Source organism: Anoplopoma fimbria, unplaced genomic scaffold, assembly GCF_027596085.1.
Source record: "Anoplopoma fimbria isolate UVic2021 breed Golden Eagle Sablefish unplaced genomic scaffold, Afim_UVic_2022 Un_contig_9770_pilon_pilon, whole genome shotgun sequence".
Taxonomy (NCBI): domain Eukaryota; kingdom Metazoa; phylum Chordata; class Actinopteri; order Perciformes; family Anoplopomatidae; genus Anoplopoma; species Anoplopoma fimbria.
In genome coordinates, this window is record NW_026554156.1 from 1 (window position 1) to 10,000 (window position 10,000).

General features: G+C 39.9%; 1 pseudogene; it reads right to left on the bottom strand.

The window, feature by feature from the left end:
- Positions 1-271: 271 nt before the first annotated feature.
- Positions 272-5,039, bottom strand: LOC129117013 (3-oxo-5-alpha-steroid 4-dehydrogenase 2-like; annotated as a pseudogene).
- Positions 5,040-10,000: the final 4,961 nt, after the last annotated feature.

The window sequence follows — 10,000 nt, forward strand, 5'->3', positions numbered from 1 at the left end:
ATGAGCCGTTTATATCTTCATATATCTTCATACAGAGTTTAACCTCAACACTAGATGAAGACAACTCCGACATCTTTAAAGAAGGTTCAACTACGATTCCCAGGATGCACTTCACCATCAAACATCCAATCACAGGGCTTCACATGCTACCGTTTCATTATAACTTTGGCAGTTTGAGTTTCACTTTCGGGATTCTTCTCCACGACAACGGCTGCCGAGGCTCATGGGTATTGTAGTGTTTAGAGCCAGGCTGGATGTTGCTGTGACCCACCTGCAGCCATGCGAGCGTCCTTCAGCCAGGTGTGTTCAAACTGGGTGCAGTGCAGCAGGTGGTGTCCCTGCAGGAAGCCGTTGAGCGAGCAGAAGATGGCGGCGGAGAGGACGATGGGCAGCGGGGACGGACGCCCCTCTGGTCAGGAAGGCGTAGATGAAACTCCTGCAGGAACAGTCACATACTCTGTGTTTTAAACTTTTAAAATGAATGTGGTTCTTTCCCTCAACATGCAACCTCAGACTCAGGAGGCCGGTTAATAAACAAACAATAATCACATTTATTAAGGAACACAACTCATCTTTTTTTTAAATTCTTGATCTCACATTAACTGGCTTAATAATTTAACTTATTAACTAAATTAACTTGGCACAATGATTCAGATTAAGAACAGGCCAATGCTTAGAAGTCCAGCATGATTCATATAACATGATTCATATAACATGATTCATATAAGCACATGATTCATATAGCACTTATTGCACTCGTATTAGTTGTTGCACTTACTGTATTCGTATCAGTTCGCTGCACTTATTGAATTCGTATTCGTTTACTGCACTTATCCTATTCCAGTAGTTTGTAGCTCTTATTGTATTCGTATTAGTCTGTTGCAATTATTGTTTTCGTAGTAATCTGCCTCTGCACTATACTTTTGCTCTGGTTTATGCTTTAAGATGCTTGTTTAAGAAAGGAGATGCACTGATGACTTCTGGTGACTAGTAGTTCTCTTGAATACCTATGTTGAACACACTTCCTGTAAGTCGCTTTGGATAAAAGCGTCTGCTAAATGACTGTAATGTAATGTACTGTAATGTGATGTAATGTAATGTAATGTAATATGATTCATATAACATGAATCATGCTGTAGATTATATTCAACAGGACATAAAGGAGTTCAACAGATGAATCTAATATTATTCAGCATTTTAGTTATAAATGTGGGTGTTTCTTGTGTGGACGCTGCCTTGGTGGTTTATTTATTTTGCTGATCATCCACCTTTCGTGCTTACCCATTACAGATGCATGACTAGAAGCGTGCTGAATACAAACCAAAAAATCAATGTTTTGCACAATATTAAAGATTTATATTTTCCCTACTGTTGTACGTTTCACTGTACTACTCCTCAGAGGTACATATTGTACTTTTTACTGTACTACTAACATCTGATGATCTTATATAATAATAACAATAATAACTTTATTTATATAGCACCTTTTAAAAACAAGGTTTACAAAGTGCTTTGACAGACCAGCCAGCAAGACACAGTGCATAAGAAACAAACTGAAATAACAAGAGACAATCAAATAAACAAACAAAATAAAATAATGAAATAAATTAAATCAAGTGATAATGGTAAAATATAGTAAACAAATATAAGATAAAATACCAAGACCAAATGAAAATGAACCAATAAAACGACGACATCACATAAAAGCCAATCTATAAAAATGTGTTTTAAGAAGTGATTTAAAAGAGATTACTGATTCTGAAGCCTTATCTCCTCCGGCAGGTCGTTCCAAAGCCGAGGGGTCCTTATGGCAAAAGCACGGTCGCCTTTGGTTTTCAGTTTCGACTTTGGAGCAGCCAGAAGGGCCCCACCTGAGGATCTAAGGCTGCGAGTGGCTCATACGGGGTCAACATTTCTCCTATGTATGTCGGGGCCAGACCCAGACGTGCTTTAAAAGTGATCTGCAAAATCTTAAAATCAATTCTAAAATGAACAAGGAGCCAGTGAAGAGAAGCCAGGATCGGGGTGATGGGATGTCGTCTGTTACAACCAGTAAGAAGCCTCGCTGCTGCGTTCTGAACCAGTTGGAGGCCAGAGAGTGACTTGTGGTTGATGCCAGAGAGGAGGGAGTTACTGTAGTCCAGTCTTCAAAACACAAATGCATGTATGATTTTTTCCAGGTCTGGGAGAGTGAGGATAGGTTTTATTTTGGAGATGGTTCTGATTTGGAGGAAACAGGACTGGACTACTTTTGTAACAGAACTCCTAAGTTCCTTGCCGTGGATTTTATATTTAAAGACAGAGGACCAAGTGCATTTACAATAGGAGTGATGGGGTTTGGGGGACTAAATAAAATGATCTCAGATTTCGAATTATTTAGTTGAAGAAAGTTCTGAGCCATCCAACAGTTGATATCCTTAAGACAGTCCATAATAGCAGCTAGGCTTCTTGGGTCGTCGGGTCTCAGTGGAAGGTAAATCTGTGTGTCGTCTGCGTAGCAATGAAAGAGACATTATGGCGTTTAATGATCTGACCTAGGGGGAGCATGTATATGGAAAATAAAATTGGACCTAAAATAGAACCTTGCGGAACACCACAGGTAATGTTAGAAGTAGAAGATGAGTCATTACCTATGGTGACCGAGTGGGTTCTGTCAGTGAGGTAAGAATAAAACCAACTAAGTGCAGAGTCCTTGATGCCAACCCAGTTCTGAAGACGGTTGATTAAAATGGCATGGTCTACCGTGTGAAAGGCTGCACTTAGGTCCAAAAGGATTAAAATCGAGCTCCCCCCCGTCAGCTGCTAAAGGAGGTCATTGGACACCTTGAGGAGGCCGTTTCTGGACTGTGTAAAGCTCTAAAACCTGACTGAAACTTCTCAAACACGTCATTAAGACACATAAAGGCTAGAAGTTGGGTTGAAACAACTTTCTCTAAAACTTTTGATAAAAACGGAAGTTTAGAAATAGGCCTGAAATTGTTAAGAACCGAGGGATCAAGATTCGGTTTCTTTAGAAGTGGTTGGACCTCAGCATGTTTAAGACTGGACGGAATAGAACCTGTTGCTAACGAGCTATTAACAATCAATGAAATACTGGCCGACTGTGTCAATAACGGTGAGTACAGAGCAGATAGTGAAAGCCCCGTCAGAAACGTGATTCATGTTATATGAATCATGTTATATGATTCATATAACATGATTCATATAACATGATTCATATAACATGATTCATATTATGATTCATGTTATAATATGATTCATATAACATGATTCATATAACATGATTCATATAATGATTCATATAATGATTTTATATGAATCATATTATATGAATCATATAACATGAATCATATAACATGATTCATGTTATATGATTCATGTTATATGAATCATATTATATGAATCATATAACATGATTCATATAACATGAATCATGCTGTAGATTACATTCAACAGGACATAAAGAGTTAAAATGTGACAAACACACTTTAATGCAGCAGGAACATTAAATCCAGAATCACCAGCTGTAAAGTGAAGCCTGACCTTTGGAAGTAGTGCAGCATGAAGGTGCATTAAATCCAGAATCACCAGCTGTCCCCGGTCCCCGAAGCTCTCCGGTCCTGTCCCCTTTCCGGAAGTAGTCCAGTCCATGAAGGTGCCCTCCCGGCTCCCCGGTCCTGTCCCCGGTCCTGTCCCCGGTCCTGTCCCCGGTCCTGTCCCCGGTCCTCCCCGGTCCTGTCCCCGGTCCTGTCCCGGTCCCCCTGCTCCCCGGCGGCCAGCAGCAGCAGCAGCAGCGGCAGCAGCAGCGCCGGGGCCTCCTGCAGGAACCAGGCCAGCCGGGCCGGGCAGCAGAGGCCCCCGCCGGCCCGTAGCGGCCGTACCGCGCAGGTCTCCGGCTCTGGAGCAGCATGTAGGCGGCTCCTCCGAGGAGCAGGGCCCAGCTCAGACACGACACGGCGGCGACACGACACTCCATCAGCGGCCTGAGGGGGAGGATGTCTGTCTGTGGTCGAGTTATATATAACTATATAACTATATATATAACTATATATATATATAAATATATAACTAGGAAAAGGAATGCTGAAAGCTGAAGTCACAGAGCAGTGCTGAAAAATGTGGAAGTTTCAAATGAGTTTCCTGAAAAAGCCCAAAAGCAAAGATTTAAGATAAGATAAGATAAGATAAGATAAGATAAGATAAGATAAGATAAGATAAGATAAGATAATCCTTTACAGCAGCAGAGAGTAAAGAACTGATGAAGAAGCTGCTCGTTGATGTGAAACTGTTGAGATGGAAGCTGAACTCATCCAGGCTTCACAGCCACACAGAACCAAGCTGTGAAGAACTATGCTGACTACTCATCATGCCAAGAACCATCTCACTGGAACCCAGCAGAGCACCAGAACCAGAACCCAGCAGAGCACCAGAACCAGAACCCAGCAGAGCACCAGAACCAGAACCCAGCAGCAGTGAGACAGAACCTTTTACCTGTAAACAAATACAAACTAGAGAGCAGAACAAAATAAACGGAGCGTGACGGATGAGCTGAGCATGTTACTGATCTACGAATAAGAAGAACACATGATGAATGAACACATGATGAATGAACACATGATGAATGAACACATGATGAATGAACACATGATGAATGAACACATGATGAATGAACACATGATGAATGAACACATGATGAATGAACACATGATGAATGAACACATGATGAGTGAACACATGATGAATGAACACATGATGAATGAACACATGATGAATGAACACATGATGAATGAACACATGATGAATGAACACATGATGAATGAACACATGATGAATGAACACATGATGAATGAACACATGATGAAAACAAACCCACCAGGTGAGATCTGTTGATGAACTACAAAAACCAGATTTGACCAGTTTGCAGTTTGTTTTAATTTGCTCGTGTCATGCAGCATCTGTTACATCATCAAGATCATTTCAGTTTGTCCTTCATCACATACTGATAAGTACCTATAAATGATCCTCATCCTCACCTTCATACCGACCACACATGTAAACTACGTAAAATCATAAATGTGTCTGTTTCAAATTACAGAAAAAATAAATATATATATATACAGAAATAAACGTAATATTCAGCCGTCACACCTGTCAATCACTGTCATCACCTGTCATCACCTGTTTTCTGTCCTGACCCCTCAGTGGAGGAATGAACTCCCCACTGACCTCAGGACAGCAGAGTCACTGCCCATCTTTAACCTCACCTCTTCAAGAAGTACTACTGATAAAGAAGTACTACCTGATAAAGAAGTACTACCTGATAAAGAAGTACTACCTGATAAAGAAGTACTACCTGATAAAGAAGTACTACTGATAAAGAAGTACTACCTGATAAAGAAGTACTACCTGATAAAGAAGTACTACTGATAAAGAAGTACTACCCTGATAAAGAAGTACTACTGATAAAGAAGTACTACCTGATAAAGAAGTACTACCTGATAAAGAAGTACTACCTGATAAAGAAGTACTACCTGATAAAGAAGTACTACCTGATAAAGAAGTACTACTGATAAAGAAGTACTACCTGATAAAGAAGTACTACCTGATAAAGAAGTACTACCTGATAAAGAAGTACTACCTGATAAAGAAGTACTACCCTGATAAAGAAGTACTACTGATAAAGAAGTACTACCTGATAAAGAAGTACTACCTGATAAAGATGAAAGAAGTACTACCTGATAAAGAAGTACTACCTGATAAAGAAGTACTACCTGATAAAGAAGTACTACTGATAAAGAAGTACTACTGATAAAGAAGTACTACCTGATAAAGAAGTACTACCTGATAAAGAAGTACTACCTGATAAAGAAGTAACCTGATACTACCTGATAAAGAAGTACTACTGATAAAGAAGTACTACCTGATAAAGAAGTACTACCTGATAAAGAAGTACTACCTGATAAAGAAGTACTACCTGATAAAGTACTACTGATAAAAAGTACTACCTGATAAAGAAGTACTACCTGATAAAGAAGTACTACCTGATAAAGAAGTACTACCTGATAAAGAAGTACTACTGATAAAGAAGTACTACCTGATAAAGAAGTACTACCTGATAAAGAAGTACTACCTGATAAAAAGTACTACCTGATAAAGAAGTACTACTGATAAAGAAGTACTACCTGATAAAAAGTACTACCTGATAAAGAAGTACTACCTGATAAAGAACCTGATAAACTACTACCTGATAAAGAAGTACTACCTGATAAAGAAGTACTACCTGATAAAGAAGTACTACCTGATAAAGAAGTACTACTGATAAAGAAGTACTACCTGATAAAGAAGTACTACCTGATAAAGAAGTACTACCTGATAAAGAAGTACTACCTGATAAAGAAGTACTACCTGATAAAGAAGTACTACCTGATAAAGAAAGATACTACCTGATAAAGAAGTACTACTGATAAAGATAAAAGTACTACCTGATAAAGAAGTACTACCTGATAAAGTACTACCTGATAAAGAAGTACTACCTGATAAAGAAGTACTACCCTGATAAAGAAGTACTACCTGATAAAGAAGTACTACCTGATAAAGAAGTACTACTGATACTACCTGATAAAGAAGTACTACCTGATAAAGAAGTACTACTGATAAAGAAGTACTGATAAAAAGTACTGATAAAGAAGTACTACCTGATAAAGAAGTACTACCTGATAAAGAAGTACTACTGATAAAGAAGTACTACCTGATAAAGAAGTACTACCTGATAAAGAAGTACTACCTGATAAAGAAGTACTACCTGATAAAGAAGTACTACTGATAAAGAAGTACTACCTGAGCCTTCCTCTTATTGTATCATATTAGTTTGTTTCTGTACTTTTGCTCTGGTTTCTGCTCTTAGATGCTTGTTTAAGAAAGGAGATGCACTGATGACTTCTGGTGACTAGTAGTTCTCTTGAATACCTATGTTGAATACACTTCCTGTAAGTCGCTTTGGATAAAAGCGTCTGCTAAATGACTGTAATGTAATGTAATGTACTGTAATGTAATGTCATCACCTGTCATCACCTGTCATCACCTGTCAATCACTGCCGCCTTGAAAACTCAAACAATGGAGTGGTGGTTGAAGCGTAGCAGCAATGCTGCTGAAAACACGGAGGGACAAGTGCCAAAGAAGGCCAAACCAGAGCCGGAAAAACTCAGTACTCAGAGGAATATGTTTTAATGGGATTCACGCCCACCAGTTGAAACCCACCCAAGGCTTTGTGGTTGTTCTGTTGGAGAGATGAGCCAACAGAGCATGAAGCCAGCACACCTTCAGCGGCATCTCAACACAAAACATGCAGGTCATGTTGGTCAGACACCTGAGGTTTGAAGAGGAAACCTTCTGAATTCAGGTCATCTCAAGACACGATGCAGAAAGCCTCCACAACATCAGCCAACGCCCTGGAGGCCTCTGATGCAGTGTCTCTGCTCATAAAGCCAAGAACCCGTTCACCACAGCCGACCTCAGGAGACCTGCTGCCTCCAGATGTGTGCTGATGACACCATGCTGGACACACTAAAGACTGGGCCTCTGTGCTGCAGAGTAGATAACACGAGAACAGACAGTAGATAACATGAGAACAGACTGTAGATAACATGAGAACAGACTGTAGATAACATGAGAACAGACTGTAGATAACATGAGAACAGATAACATGAGAACAGACTGTAGATAACATGAGAACAGACAGGAGATAACATGAGAACAGACAGTAGATGAGAACAGACAGGAGATAACATGAGAACAGGAGATAACATGAGAACAGACAGTAGATAACATGAGAACAGACAGTAACATGAGAACAGACTGTAGATAACATGAGAACAGACAGGAGATAACATGAGAACAGACTGTAGATAACATGAGAACAGACTGTAGATAACATGAGAACAGACAGGAGATAACATGAGAACAGACTGTAGATAACATAACAGATGAGATAACAGAACAGACAGGAGATAACATGAGAACAGACAGTAGATAACATGAGAACAGACAGGAGATAACATGAGAACAGACAGTAGATAACATGAGAACAGACAGTAGATAACACGAGAACAGACAGGAGATAACATGAGAACAGACTTTTAACATGAGAACAGACAGTAGATAACATGAGAACAGACAGTAGATAACACGAGAACAGACAGGAGATAACATGAGAACAGACAGTAGAGATAACAGATGAGAACAGACAGGAGATAACATGAGTAGATAACATGAGAACAGACTGTAGATAACATGAGAACAGACAGGAGATAACATGAGAACAGACAGTAGATAACATGAGAACAGACAGGAGATAACATGAGAACAGACAGGAGATAACATGAGAACAGACAGGAGATAACATGAGAACAGACTGTAGATAACATGAGAACAGACAGTAGATAACATGAGAACAGACAGGAGATAACATGAGAACAGACAGGAGATAACATGAGAACAGACAGGAGATAACATGAGAACAGACTGTAGATAACATGAGAACAGACTGTAGATAACATGAGAACAGACAGTAGATAACATGAGAACAGACTGATAACAGAGAACAGATGAGATAACATGAGAACAGGAGATAACATGAGAACAGACAGGAGATAACATGAGAACAGACTGTAGAGATAACATGAGAACAGATAACATGAGAACAGACTGTAGATAACATGAGAACAGACAGGAGATAACATGAGAACAGACAGTAGATAACATGAGAACAGACAGTAGATAACATGAGAACAGACAGTAACATGAGAACAGACAGGAGATAACATGAGAACAGACAGGAGATAACATGAGAACAGACTGTAGATAACATGAGAACAGACAGGAGATAACATGAGAACAGACTGTAGATAACATGAGAACAGACAGGAGATAACATGAGAACAGACAGGAGAACAGACAGGAGATAACATGAGATAACATGAGAACAGACTGTAGATAACATGAGAACAGACAGGAGATAACATGAGAACAGACTGTAGATAACATGAGAACAGACAGTAGATAACATGAGAACAGACAGGAGATAACATGAGAACAGACAGGAGATAACATGAGAACAGACTGTAGATAACATGAGAACAGACTGTAGATAACATGAGAACAGACAGGAGATAACATGAGAACAGACTGTAGATAACATGAGAACAGACAGGAGATAACATGAGAACAGACAGGAGATAACATGAGAACAGACAGGAGATAACATGAGAACAGACAGTAGATAACATGAGAACAGACAGTAGATAACATGAGAACAGACAGGAGATAACATGAGAACAGACAGGAGATAACATGAGAACAGACTGTAGATAACATGAGAACAGACAGGAGATAACATGAGAACAGACAGGAGATAACATGAGAACAGACAGGAGATAACATGAGAACAGACAGGAGATAACATGAGAACAGACAGTAGATAACATGAGAACAGACAGGAGATAACATGAGAACAGACAGTAGATAACATGAGAACAGACAGTAACATGAGAACAGACTGTAGATAACATGAGAACAGACAGGAGATAACATGAGAACAGACTGTAGATAACATGAGAACAGACAGGAGATAACATGAGAACAGACAGGAGATAACATGAGAACAGACAGTAGATAACATGAGAACAGACAGGAGATAACATGAGAACAGACAGTAGATAACATGAGAACAGATGAGATAACATGAGAACAGACAGGAGATAACATGAGAACAGACAGGAGATAACATGAGAACAGACAGGAGATAACATGAGAACAGACAGTGAAGCAGGAGCACCCTGACCTGGGCAGAAAGCTCTGGAGCAGCTCCTGCCCTCATATTCATGTGAGGCCTCCTTCTCTGCAATGATCAGGACTAAGCAGAGAAGCAGACTGAGCCTGCAGAAGAGCTGGTCCAGCACTGGTCCCAGCACTGGTCCAGCACTGGTCCAGCACTGGTCCCAG